We start from the raw sequence: 12630 nt of genomic DNA, 5'->3' as shown, positions 1-12630 counted from the left end.
TGCCTAGTCGGGGGGGTCCAGAGGATCTGGCCCAGCAGGACAGAATGGTGGGGCACCCTAGAGAGAAGGAAGGGGTGCTCCTGGGCGGTGACGCTGGGACGGGGAGGCAGCGTGTTCTGTATGGAGCAGCCCGGGAGAGGCCTGCAGAGCCAGGCAAGTGGAGCTGAAGGAAGGAAGGAAGGGCGCCGGGGTCCCTGCCACTCTCTGGGCTGGGGACACGGAGGGTGCTCCCTCGGGGGCAGCAGTGACTACTGGGCGGCAGGAGACTGCTGAGTGCAGCTGCTGTGTCTGGAAGAAGGGACCCACTGAGCTCCAGCATGTTCTTACAGGGGCGAGCGTCTCTGCTGGGGTGGCTCCTTGCACCTGCCCATAGAAAGGCGGAAGGGACGCCAGCCCCGATCCTGCCAGGGGAGCCGGCGCCGTGCTCCCATGCAAAGCCACAGGAGTTGCCTTGCCAGGCTCCGGGCTCTGTCTCGGTTGCGTGCCTGCGCCTCACAACGAGGCAGGAGGATGGCGCCATCAGCCGGTCCCCACTGCTGGGGAGTTACAAACCACGCTCCCGCGCAGGCACGCTCCAGTGGGGGCGGGCGCCGGGGACAAGCGTGGTCAAAATAATGTGCACAACTAGCGCACGCTGGCCGGCCCAGTCCGGCTCAGTCTACCCGCACCAGCCACAGCAGGTCAGAGCCCGCGTGGGCCCCCGCCACACTCAGAGCGCGCCCCCGTGACTCAGCCGATGGCGCAGCCACGCCGCTGGTGGGAGCTGCCCAGGAAACGTGTTTTCTGTCCTTGGGAATGGCTGAGAGCAACTATCTTTTCCCGCTCCACATTGGAGACAGGCAGACACCCAGAGACGCAGACAGACAGATCCATCGCTCAGTAGCAGCCAGTATCCTGGATTCTAGCTCTGGTCCTGCCTGAGTCAGACCAGAGCCCGGAACCCGCATTTACCGTGTGCTTGCCCTCAGCAAGGGGCTGCCCTGGGGTGGCTCTCTGTGTCTCTCTCTCCTTTTCACCAGGGATTTCATGCCTGGCCTGAGACGCCCTACTGGGCTAATGTTTGATCATGGACATGGGCAGGTGGGATTTGGGGGGTGTTGTTTATAACCATTAGCTGGGCCTGTTTGGGCAAGGTTAGAGGGAACAATGGTGAAAACACCATCACTGGTTCACACGCGTGTGCGCACACACAAGTGCCAGCATGTTCGGAAAGTCCCCATTGTAGTCGCAACCGTAGAGTCGGGTGGGCTCCTTGTCAGAAAGAGGCGGCGAATGAGGGTTGGCAGAAGGAACAGAACTCAGACCTGCCCACCGGCGTGGCATGCGCCTCCATGCGGGAAGGGGGGTGGAAGCCTTACTGCAGCCCAGTCGCTCCCATCCTCTCTCCCTTCTGAGGGCGGCAGAGGCTGATTTCCAGGCTGGGCGCTGGATAAGGGCTGGATGAGCCCTGGGGGTGAAACTCCCCCCAGAGAGACCTACGGATGCCACTGGGGCCTGGTCCACTCTGCCCTGCCCAACACGGTGTTGCGGCCCTGCTTTTGCACGCCAGCGTGGTCACAAGGCCTGAGTAAACCCCCTCCGCAAGGGGAGTGGCTCCCGGCACACGGAGCCTGTTCACACTGGCGCTGGCACTAGCGGGGCGTGCGACGTGCGGCGTGGGGCGTGCTCGCACCCCTGAGCGAGAGTTACCGCGCAGGACCGTGGCCGTGCCGACGCTGAGCCCCACAGCTGCACACAAGCAGGGTGGACACACCCGCGCGCGCTGCACCCGGAGCATCCTCACTGCGTGGGCCTTAGGGTGGGCTGCACATCCCCTCCAGGGCCCCGGTAACGACTGATGCTGAGGCTGGTGCCCGAGCTAACCCGCCCTGCGGCCGCATTAGACTCGTGGCCTCCTCTGATTAAACAAATGACCCTGCCTCCAATTTCTGCTCCAAGCCACGGGGAGGGTGATGGGGGAGGGGGGATCACGTGGTGATTCCTTGCTCTGTCCCCCCCTCTGGGCACCTGGCAGTGGCCACCGTTGGCAGACAGGACCCTGGGCGGGACGGGCCTTTGCTCAGCCCTGTGTGGCCATTCCTACGGCTGCAATTCACTAGCTCTGTCTGGAAGCCCCAGCTCCACCACCGGGGTCCCGCGTGAGCGTGAACAGATCATTGAATCTCTGGGCCATTCTCCAGCCGCACAGCCGGGACACCCCCCTGCTGAGCAGGATCGGCCAAGCAGGTGGAACCTCTCCAGGCCGGTGCCGACCAGAGAATTTGCCAGCCCACGGGAGGTCCATGTTATCGAGCAGCATCACTAGCACTGCGCTGCGGGCTGGGGTCAATCAGAGCTCAATTCCAGCACAGGGCACTGGGAGCCAGCACTGGGGGCTGGAACAAGCGTTATGGGGCTGCGGGAAACTTGGCCACACCCACGATCAGTGGGCGCCCGGCTCACTCAAATCCTGCCGGACCAGAGAGGTCCAAGCTGTACTACAGAGCCCAGCGCCACGGGGCCCTTTCTCCTAGGGGTGCTATCCTAGCCCAGAGACCAGCCAAGTGCTTCAGTGACCTAGTCTGAATTGTCCAGCCAACCCTTGTTCTGCCCCGCGGGGCTATTAAGTAGCAACTCCCCCCTCCCCTTCAGCTGCTGAAACCGGAGGCTCTCTGAGCAGTGGGTGAGGGGGACGGGGGCCTGGTCGCTCTGCCCCCGGGAAAAGCTGCTGCAGGAGTGAAGGAAGGACCAAGTAAATCCACATGGGAAACCCCCCAGCCCAGCCCCCACTCCCCTGCAGCAGCGAGTCTCACAGCCCGGTCCCCAGTCTCCGGCTCTTGTGTGGGGGCTGCAAACAGCTGGTCAGAGGTGAGCTGGGGGAGGGGGGTCTGCCCAGGTGGGGCTGTCTGTGCGGCTGTTTGTGAGCCATGACCCACAGAGCCCAGCTGCGAGTCGCTCGCGGCCGGGCAGTGGTTGGCGTTTGCAGGGTGGCTTGGCCGCAGGCGGGGCAGGAAAAGTCCCTGCTGCCAGGCTAGCCAGCCCAGCCTTGCTCTCCGCAGTATCCCGGGGAGATGGAGGGAAGCTGTGACGTCAAGGCCAGGCTTAAAATACACCCTGGAAAACAATCCCAGGGCAGCTGTGAAATATGAGCAGGCAGGCAGCTGTGGAGGAGGGAGAGAAACCTCCAGCGCCCAGGCCAGGGGCTTTTCTCCCTCCCTGCCCCAGTGCCGGCTCCCTTCTCCAAACCCTGGCAGCCCTGTGCGTCCCTCTCTGCGCTGCACGGACGGCTTTGCCGGCTCCCACTGCCCTGGCCGGCTGGTTCCCTGCCTCCAGCCAGCCCTGGTGTTTGCGAAAGTGGCTGCCGCCAGCGAGAGCCCGCGGTCGCCCTTGGCTGGCTAGTGGCGCTCGCGGCCGGGGGAGGCCCGAGTTGGCTCCATGGCTCACTGGTCCCTCCAAGGGGCTGGAGGGAAGAGACGTTCTTGTGGCCCAGTCCCACTGCGCGAAGGCCGACAGCGGGTACAGACTGGTCTGAACTCACTGGGTTGGGATTTTTATTTGGGGAGGGGGTTGGAAAAATTCACAAAACTTCCCGCCAGAGCTCGTGCCCCGATCCCGGCCTGATGCAAAAGGCTGAGCCCCCTGGAGCTTGCCCGTCGTCATGGTGCTTCCAGCCAGAATCTCCAGGGGAGCCTCGTTTCACGAAGCTTTTGCCCTGGGAGGCCCGAGGAAGGTCAAGTGCCCCACAGACTGCTGTGCCAAGCTGGGTGCTCCCCGCCCGGCTCTGGGCACGTGTGGGGCTGGGGGGAGGCCGCCCGTGGGTCGCCAGTGGCGGCTCCGGGCAGAAGAGGGTCTGAGTTTGGCACGGACGGGGGGTGTCCTTGAGCAGCGGCCTGGGGAGGACTGGAGCTCTGACTGGCGCTTGTTGGCCAGTTCCCGCCCCTCCGTGCTGGTCCCCGTCCTGGAGGCCTGCAGGTTGGACCTGAGCTCACCCGGGGGGTGGCCATGGGCTGCCAATGGCGCGGCTGTCCCAGCTCCACCAGGGCTTTCGTCCCCCGGGATCCTCACTAGAACCTAAGTCCCTTGGTGCCTCCAGTCGAGGCCTGCTGTCAGGTCCACCGAGCGCAGAGCGGAATGCATCCCTGGGTGGAGAGGCTAGGCAAAGGGAGCAGTGTGGGCTAGTGGGTGGAGCACTGCAGCAGGACTGAGAGACGTGAGTTTTGTGCCTCGCTCTGCTACCAGCTGCCAGGCAGAATCGCGTCATCACCCCGTGCCTCAGTTTCCCCACCTGTGACATGGAGATAACTGCAGCTTTCTTTTTTGTGAAGTCCCTTGGGCTCTGCCTGGAAAAGTGTTTATACAAGAGCTGGTTTTATAGCAAGGGCTGGAGTCTTGGCTCCACTGAAGTCGACGGGAGTTTTGCTAGAACGTCAAGCGGTGACTCCAGGGGAGAGTCTGGATTCTCGCCAGGGTCAATGAAATGTGAATTTGGCTCTAAGCCTCTTCCATGGTAACATGGCCCCTCCCCCAAAGAATCCCTCTCCCAAGGGGAGACCTTGGGAACCTTCAGTGCAGGGATTTAGCAGCCCTGGTTCTATTCCCAGCTCTGCCGTCGGCGGGCGACCTAATCGTGAGTGAGCCATGGCCCTCCCTGAGCCCACCTCTAAAATGAGATTAACGATCCTCCCCCCCTTTGTAGAGTGTTTTGAGCTCCAGAATTGAGAGCGCTAATGGGGGCCGGGTGTGACGCAGTGGGGGCGTGCTGTCTGCTCTGTACCCAGTGTGCTATGGGGGTGCCTTGCTGGTTGCTGGGCTTGGGCAGTGGGTGACTCCACTGGCTGCTGTCTGTAGCACGGCCCAACAGGACAGCGGATGAGTCACTAGGCAAGGGTCTCCCAACCTGTTGGACCGGTCGCCTCCCAGGGAGAGAGACTAAGGGAGGAGGGCGGAGATCAACCTCTGTCTGGGGGGCAGGGGTGGAGGAGAGTCAGTTTCTGTCGGGAATCATGGAGGAAACAGCCTAAGCAAGGGGGCCTGGGATATAGGGGCCCGGTCTCCTCCACCTCAAGGGGGGCTGAGGCATCCTAGGCCTGGCCCTGTAACCAGATGACATCTGTGCTGTGCTGTATCCTGGAGAAGCAATAAACTCCCCTGTTCTACTGGCTGGCGGAGTCTGTTCGTGCCACTACGGGGGTGCAGGAGTCGGGGGAACCCCGGGGCATCCTCACACCGGCCAAGAGGCAAGACAGAGGCTCTGCACAACAGGATCTGTTGGTGACAGGGGCTCTCGTGCGAAAAGGCAGATGCTGTTCTGGGGTGTAGGAACAGGAACATCATATGTGAGATCCAGAAGGCAATTGGCCTGTTCTGTGCTAGGGGGTCTCTGCTGCATTCAGTTTTGGGCACCCAACTCTAAGGCCTTGTCTATTAAACTGCAGCGAGGGAGGTTTAGGTTGGACATTAGGCAAAACTTCCTGCCTGTCCGGGTGGTGAAACACTGGAATCAATTGCCCAGGGGGGCTGTGGAGTCTCCATCACTGGGGATATTTAAGAGCAGGTTGGACAGACGCCTGCCAGGGATGGTCTAGACCGTACTGGGTCCTGCTGTGAGGGCAGGGGACTGGCCTCAATGCCTCTTGAGGACCTTTCTAGTCCTGTTGACTGCAGGCCAACAGCCTAAGTTACGTGACTTCAGTTATGTGAATAATGTTGCTGAGGTCGAGGTACTTACGGCTTCACAGCTGCAGCACTCCTGTTAACTCTGCTTATTCGTCTTTTTGGCGGAGTTGCTGGAGAGTGCTCGACAATCGATTGTGTTTATACTAGACACGATAAATCGATCCACACTGGATCAATCGCTGCCCATCAATCCAGCCTGTAGTGAAGACATGCCCCTATAAGAAAGATGTAAACAAATTGGAGAGAGTCCCGGAGAACACCCAAAAATGCTGTGAGAGTTAGAAAACCTGGCCTGTGAGGAAAGGGAGAGAACAGGGCCTAGGGTTGCCAGATGGTTTCAACAAAACAACTGGACACACTTGACATGACATCCCAATCTACATTCCATCTGATTTAGAAAATACTGGACACTTCTATTTTCTCATTTCTATTTTCTCCATTTGTTTCCTGGACAGAAAGCTCAAATACTGGACTGTCGGGTTCAAACCCGGACACCTGGCAACCCTAACAGGGCCTGTTTGCTGCAGGAAAGAGGAGAGGGATAAGTCTGCAGGTATTTCGAAGATTGCTGCAAAACAGACAGTGATCTATTGTCTCAATGTCTACTGAGAGGAGCAGAAGGACTTGCCTTAGTCTGCACAGCCAGGGAGATCCAGGTTAGACATTGGGGGATGCTATAGCTGTGTCTGAGGGAGGCTAAGCTCTGGAATAGGTTCCGTCTGTCTTCCTTCTCCTAGTCAGCTTATCTGTCTTTGTCATGTACAGATGGTGCTTTCAACATGAGCATCCCCAGCATCCTTCCTGAGTGGGATCCGTCGGTCCCTCCTCGAGCCTTCAGCACTTTGCATTTTCCTCCCGAAGAGCCGAAACGTGATCTCTTAAAACCATTCATTATTTTCACCCCCTCTTCCCTGTGACAGCTTGACAGTGCTGTGAATGAATGGCCGGTGGCCATGTGATGCCGTCACCATGGTGATAGAGCGCAGGGGAAGATGCAAGGATCAGGATCACAGGAGAGCGGCTGTAAACTCAGCGAGTTATTTATAGGCTGCTGTTTGTGCACGTATGGAAATGCATCTATATTAGACAATTGTATCCAGGCTTTGCGGTGCCTCTGAGGTGCTGTCTTTAAGGAGAGGCATTACTCACACTGGCTCTGAATTCATACACAGACTTCTTAGTGACGTACATGAACCGACTTTGGAAAGGTACAAGGCTCACGGGCAATTTTCTGTCTCTGCCTGGCTCTAACTAGTCCATCCAGGCTGATCAAAGCCAACTCTCTTATACTTGGCCTTTTGCAAAAATAAAACATTTACCTGTGACGTAGAGTGGGTACCTTGCTGGTTGCTATGCTGGGCAGTGGGCTGTGGGTGACCTCCACTGGCTGCTGGCTGCAGCATGGCCCAGCAGGGCAGGGGATGAGTCATTATGCAAGGGGGCTTCAAACCTGTCTGACCAGTTATCTCCCAGGGAGCAGAACAATGGGAAGAAGGAGAGTGGAGCCCTGGCTGGGGGCAGGGCAGGAAGTGAGTTAGTTAGGTTTCTGGCTGGTATCATGAAGGAAGCAGCCTAGGCAACGGGCTGGGATTTAGGGGCCCAGGCTCCCCCATCTCAAGGGGGGCTGAGGCATCCTAGGCCTGCCCTATAACCAGATGACATCTGTGCTGTGCTGTATCCTGGAGAAGCAATAAACTCCCTCTATTCTACTGGCTGGTGGAGTCTGTCCGTGCCATTACGGGGGTGCAGGAGACGGGAAAACCCCAACGCGCCATCATACCATGTAGCCAAAGCCTTTTGCCTGTTTGACACCATCTGCTCTGCTGGTCAGCACCACCACCTTCATCATGGCAGCCTGTTTCTTTAGTCTTGCTAAGGTGCCTCACTCGGGGATAGCGGGGGGGGGGGAGCCTAGGTCGAACTACCTAGTTTGTGCCACGTGTAGCCGCGCGGCACGGGGTTTAAACCAGCCGGGATTTAAAAATGGTGGCGCCCGGCTTATGCAAATGAAGCCCGGGAAATTCAAATCCCGGGCTTCATTTGCAAGTGCGGTATGCATACATTACCCCGCTAGTTCGAACTAGGAGGGTAGTGTAGACATACCCATAATGTGATAACTCTCCCAGTTCCCTCCCCCCTCCTTGAGGGTCCAGCAGAGGGCAACCAAAATGATTCAGGAGCTGGAGTGCATGACCTGTGAGGAGAGGCTGAGGGACTTGGGTCTGTTTAGTCTGCAGAAGCGAAGAGTGAGGGGGGATTTGAGAGCAGCCTTCAACTTCCTGAAGGGGGGGTCCAAAGAGGCTGGCGAGAGGCTGTTCTCAGTGGGGGCAGAACAAGGAGCAATGGGCTCAAGTTACAGAGGGGGAGGTCCAGATTGGAGATTAGGAAAAACTCTTTCCCTAGGCTGGTGGGGAAGCGCTGGGCTGGGTTCCCTAGGGAGGGGCTGGAGTGTCCATCCCTAGGGGTGTTTAAGTCCCGTCTTGACAAAGCCCTGGCTGGGTTGATTGAGTTGGGTTGGTCCTGCCTTGGGCAGGGGGCTGGACTCACTGACTCCTGAGGGCTCTGCCAGCTCTTTGGTTCTAAAATGCAGGTGCCTTCCCCACAACGCACTTTGCTCAGCAAGCAGCAAAAGGCTGAGCAAAGAAAGAGACTTTGCAGTGAGCACTGAAGGTCAATGCACTCGGGTTCTCCTTGGTCCAGGCATGGGCCAGTGTGCAGGGCCATCCACCGAGCAGGGGATGACGAGGCCTTTGCTCAGATCCCCCCTCTGCCTGCTCTCAGCTGTTTGGGGAACCAGAGGCAGCCTGGGGGAGTCTCCCACCCTGCTCCAGCTCTGAATGCCTGCCATCTGGGGGCCAAGCATGTGGCCAGGATAGAATCTGTCTGGATGCCTTCCTCCGATGGCGTGGGGTGAGAAAAGGCCAGGGATTTTCAGTGCTGGGGGCTAGCGTCTGGCAGGAGTGGGGGCTGGTGGGGGTGTCTCGGCAGTGCTAGTGGCTTTCTCTGGTTGGGGACAGCCGGCTCGGGCAGCCAGGGACAGACCCTATCGTCCCATGTCTATAGGGGCCAAAGCTGGTTCCTACGTTCCAAACCAGTGGAGTGTGTGTGAGGTCCCGGGCGCGGTGTCCCTCCTGGGTGGCTCCGAGTCTAGAGCTGCACTGAGGCCCCTTGCTGCGTTTTTTCGGGCACACCCAGAGCAATGCCCTGAACAGCTGCATCGTCTCCTCCCTCCTCACATCCCTCGCCAGCTCCCTGGTCTCCCTTGCATCAATGGGCTGGATGCTCAGCTGCTGGAAGCCGGCAGCTTGGAGTGATGGCGAGTTACCCCAGCGGAGGGCCTGGCTTAGCCTGGCAGTGAAGGGAAAGCTCCGGTGTGATGTGGGCCTTTCTTTTAAGGGACCATGCCCACATCACACCGGCACCCCCAGACTCCCCGGCCCCCTGTCAGTAGCAGGGCCAAGGCAGAGACTTTGAGTTCAGTGACGCCCTCTGCCCCAGCAAGGCCAGGGGTTTGAATGGGGGGTGCAGAATCAGGCCCTGGGTGGGGGGTGAGAACAGGCCTGGCGGGGGCAGCGAGTCCTTAGACGTCAGTGGCAGAAACGCCATTGTTCTGCCAGGGGAGAACAGGTCGGGGCTGGCGACCCCAGTGAAGCCCCCTCTGGAGGCTGGGGAGCAGGCACAGCTGCTATTCGTGTGGGCTTTTTCCTGGCCCTGCAGGCAGAGGGGGCCAGGCGGGGGGCTAAGGGGATAAAGTGGGGGCTCGCAGTAGGGTGCACAAAGGATCCAGTCTCCAGGGATGGGGCAACCCAGCATTTCTGGGGCCCCCACCCCCATCAGTGAGCATGGGCCTTTTGTTCTGCGGTGGGCTCTGGCCACTGCCCCAGGACTACAGTAGGTTGGCGTGTTTCACTGGCCCTTCTGCCCCCGCAGAAACAAGCACTGAAATCACCCTGCCAGGGGAGTCTTGTCAGGCACCGTAGTGGGCCGGACGGGTTCTGCGCCAGGCTGCTGCCTTGGAGCTGGGTGCCTGCAGGGAGCTGGTCTGGCTATTGTTGACTCTGATTCCATTACCCAAAAATAGCAATTCCTCACTGCCCGTAATGCAGCCCAGCCTGAGAGGGCAATGCAGCTGGCCCCTCTCCCAGGTGCTTTTTATAACGTCGGTTTCAGCTGACAAACTCCGATGGTCCCGCAGCCAGGCCAGAACGGGGCCGGCTCCAGCTGGTGCACAACCCCACCGGCTTCAGCTGGAGTTACAGCAAGGACACACGTACCTGGGCTGTGGCTGCCTCCCTTGGAGTGGGCCCCCAACAGCGTTTGGCTCCGCGCCGGCAGAGCATGTGTTGGCCTGATCCAAAGTCAATGGGATTCTTCCTCACTGCTTTCAGGGTGTGCTGGAGCGGACCCGAGAGGAATAGCGGTGAGCTGTGTGCAGCTGTAATCATGTTGTCATGGCACAGACCGAGCCCCTGGAATGGACGGTCACCCAGGCTGTTAGAACTTTGGATCCCATGTGCATCCAAGCCAGCTGTCGTGGAGAGACTGGTCTGTAAGGCCCATCTGGCAGTCACCTCTTCTGCACCAGTGGGGAAAATAAAGGTCAAGAGACCCAATCAGGCCTTTGGGGCAGAGAGGGGCGGAGGCTTTGGGAGGGGTCTCTCTGGGGAGAGAAGGAAGCACAAAGTCAACCCGAGAGTCTGATGGGTAAATTGTAGAAACGCAGACTTGGCAGAAGCACCGTTGGGTGGATACATAAGTTGTTAAACAACCGCAAACAAGTAACTATTGTTGGATTGGAGAGCGGTCTTCAGAGGCTTCCCCAGGGATCTGTTCCGGGTCTGGTTTTGTTTAACATCTTCCTTGTTGTACATACACCTGGCAAGAAAAGTCCCTGCCCCAAAGAGCTTACAGGCCAAGTGGCCGAAGGGAGTGTTATCCTCAGCCTTTTCTAGGGTTGACATCAACTGTTCAACTGTGACTTTGTTGTGTACGACCAGCAGGAGGTCTCATTACAACCTGTAATTCCCCCAGTGGGGGTCAGAAGCTTCCACCAGAACAATTTACGTGCATGTATCATCCCTACGGACAGCTGTATTCAGGGACAGGGCCCTCGCGGGAGTCCGGGTTAAATTCTGCTGTCAGGGACCTGGGTGGACATGGATTCAAAGCACATCAGCTTCGACCAGGCCCTAGCTCTATCAGCTTTCAAGGGGAGACTCAATCTATTCACATTATCTGACTGAGAGCCGATGTTGTTTCCCGAATCCTAGTCCCAGGTCATGGGCTCTGTTTGTGCCTCAGTTTCCCCATTGGGAAATGCGGAAAGGGCGTGCCTCCCAGGTGTGCTGTGCAGGTGGGAGGTGGTGGCCTGGGATATACAGGAGGTGACTAGATGATCAGGGCTCCTTTCTGGCTCTGAGTTCAGGGAGGGTCCTAGCACGTGGCTGTTTTCAGATGAATGGGGCCAGAAAGGTTGGAATCTCGGGGCAGACGCTGTTTGTTGCCCTGGTGATCCAGGTGCCAAGCTGCCCCCGGGGAAGGGGCCTTTCTGGGCAGCGACCCCCCGAAGGCAGGACCCCCAGCGCAGGTGCCGCCCAGGCCAGTCCCGTCCTTTTGCGGGGCGAGGGAGGGGGATCCTGTAGCGCTCCGACGTGATACCTCCGGTCCCAGGAGGGGGCATGTGGCTCCCACGCCCCGGCCCAGCACGCCCCACTTACGCGCGTCTCCGAGTGACTCAAGCCTGCGTCACCCCCTCGCCGCGCAGAGCCTGTCCCCCTTCCCGGGAGCGGCGCGGAGCTAGGAGGCAGCGCGGCGCGGGGCAGGAGCGGAGCCTGGCGCAGGCAGGGACGCGCGCCGGGCACTGAGCGAGGCGAGGCGGTTGAGCTCCAGCCCGGGCTGCGCGGAGCGGGGAGGTGCCGGGCGGTGGCAGGGGCCGGGTGAGGGCTGGGCCGGGCCGGGCAGCCGCGGCCGCCGCTGGAGGAGCCCGGAGAGCTGGGGGCTCGGCGCGCGTCAAGACGCGCCTCGTGTCCATCGCCGGGCGCGGGGCTGGTCAATTGCAGCGGAGCTGCCGGGGCGGCGAGGCTCGCGCCCTGCGGGTACCCCAGGTCAGTACGTGCGGCGGCTTTTGTCCTGCGTCCCCGCGGCTTCCCCTCCCCTCTCTCTCCCGCCGCCAGCCCACACGCCCGCCCCCGGCGCAGGGAGCCAACATCGAGGGCGAAGGGGGGTTGCTAATACTCCCGGACCGGACAGACCGGGCACCATGGCCACAGGAGGCACCTGGTCCCTCCACCCGGGAGAGTTGGCAACTAGGTGTAGGCAGAGACTGACAGGAAACCAGGATCAGCGGCACCTGAAAACAGCAGGCCTGGTCCAAGGAGCGGGGAAGCGGCGGCAGGAGGCGTCCCCAGAGTGAGAGGGATGGGAGCAGGTAAATGGCCTTTGCAGTAGCTGGGTCCACCTAGCTGGTACCTCTGATGGGCCCCAGTGGACTCAGCAGCCCAACCTCAGGACCCCGGCGCCAAGCCGAGCGCCTCTGCTGAGCTCCAGACAGGCTCGGCTTGCTAGTGTGACCTTGAGGATCACATTGAGGCAGGAGGCAGCCAGCCCCCGGTGCTCCCAGCAGGTACATGCCAGCCCCTGCGCGGCACTTGGCCAGTTACTGGCAGGCTGGGAAGTCACAGCAGCAGCCTTGTGCTGGTGGCAGAAAATGGGCAGCCATCTGGGAGGGGCCGGGATTGAGGTGGCCAGGAGGCACAAGGATGGTTCATCTCCCCTCCTGCCTCTGTGCTGCTCAGTCAGTCGCAGGGCGCTCCCAAGGACACAGGGTCGCCTAGGGCTCCTGGGCTGGCCAGGGTCCTCGGCTGCCGTAAATCAGCAGCAGAGCCCCACCGACCGCCCTGAATGCTGGTTTGCCCCAGCCCAGGAGCTCGCTCTGCTGAGAAGCTGCAGGGGATCCGCACCCTGGCAACCCCCTGG

General features: G+C 60.0%; 1 protein-coding gene across 2 annotated transcripts in view; it reads left to right on the top strand.

Annotated features, from left to right (window-relative positions):
* Nucleotides 1-11450: 11450 nt before the first annotated feature.
* The window catches only part of SLC6A17 (solute carrier family 6 member 17), a 52920-nt gene continuing 51740 nt past the window's right edge, over nt 11451-12630 (top strand). For both annotated transcript variants that reach the window (XM_075910021.1, XM_075910020.1), the window contains exon 1: nt 11451-11759. The gene's annotated coding sequence lies outside the window, so the exon portion shown is untranslated. The remainder of the gene's footprint in view (nt 11760-12630) is intronic.

The sequence above is a fragment of the Pelodiscus sinensis genome, chromosome 27 (genome assembly GCF_049634645.1).
Source record: "Pelodiscus sinensis isolate JC-2024 chromosome 27, ASM4963464v1, whole genome shotgun sequence".
NCBI classification, from domain to species: Eukaryota; Metazoa; Chordata; order Testudines; family Trionychidae; genus Pelodiscus; species Pelodiscus sinensis.
The sequence above is the reverse complement of the archived record's forward strand: the minus strand, read 5'-3'. Positions and strand labels throughout refer to the sequence as shown.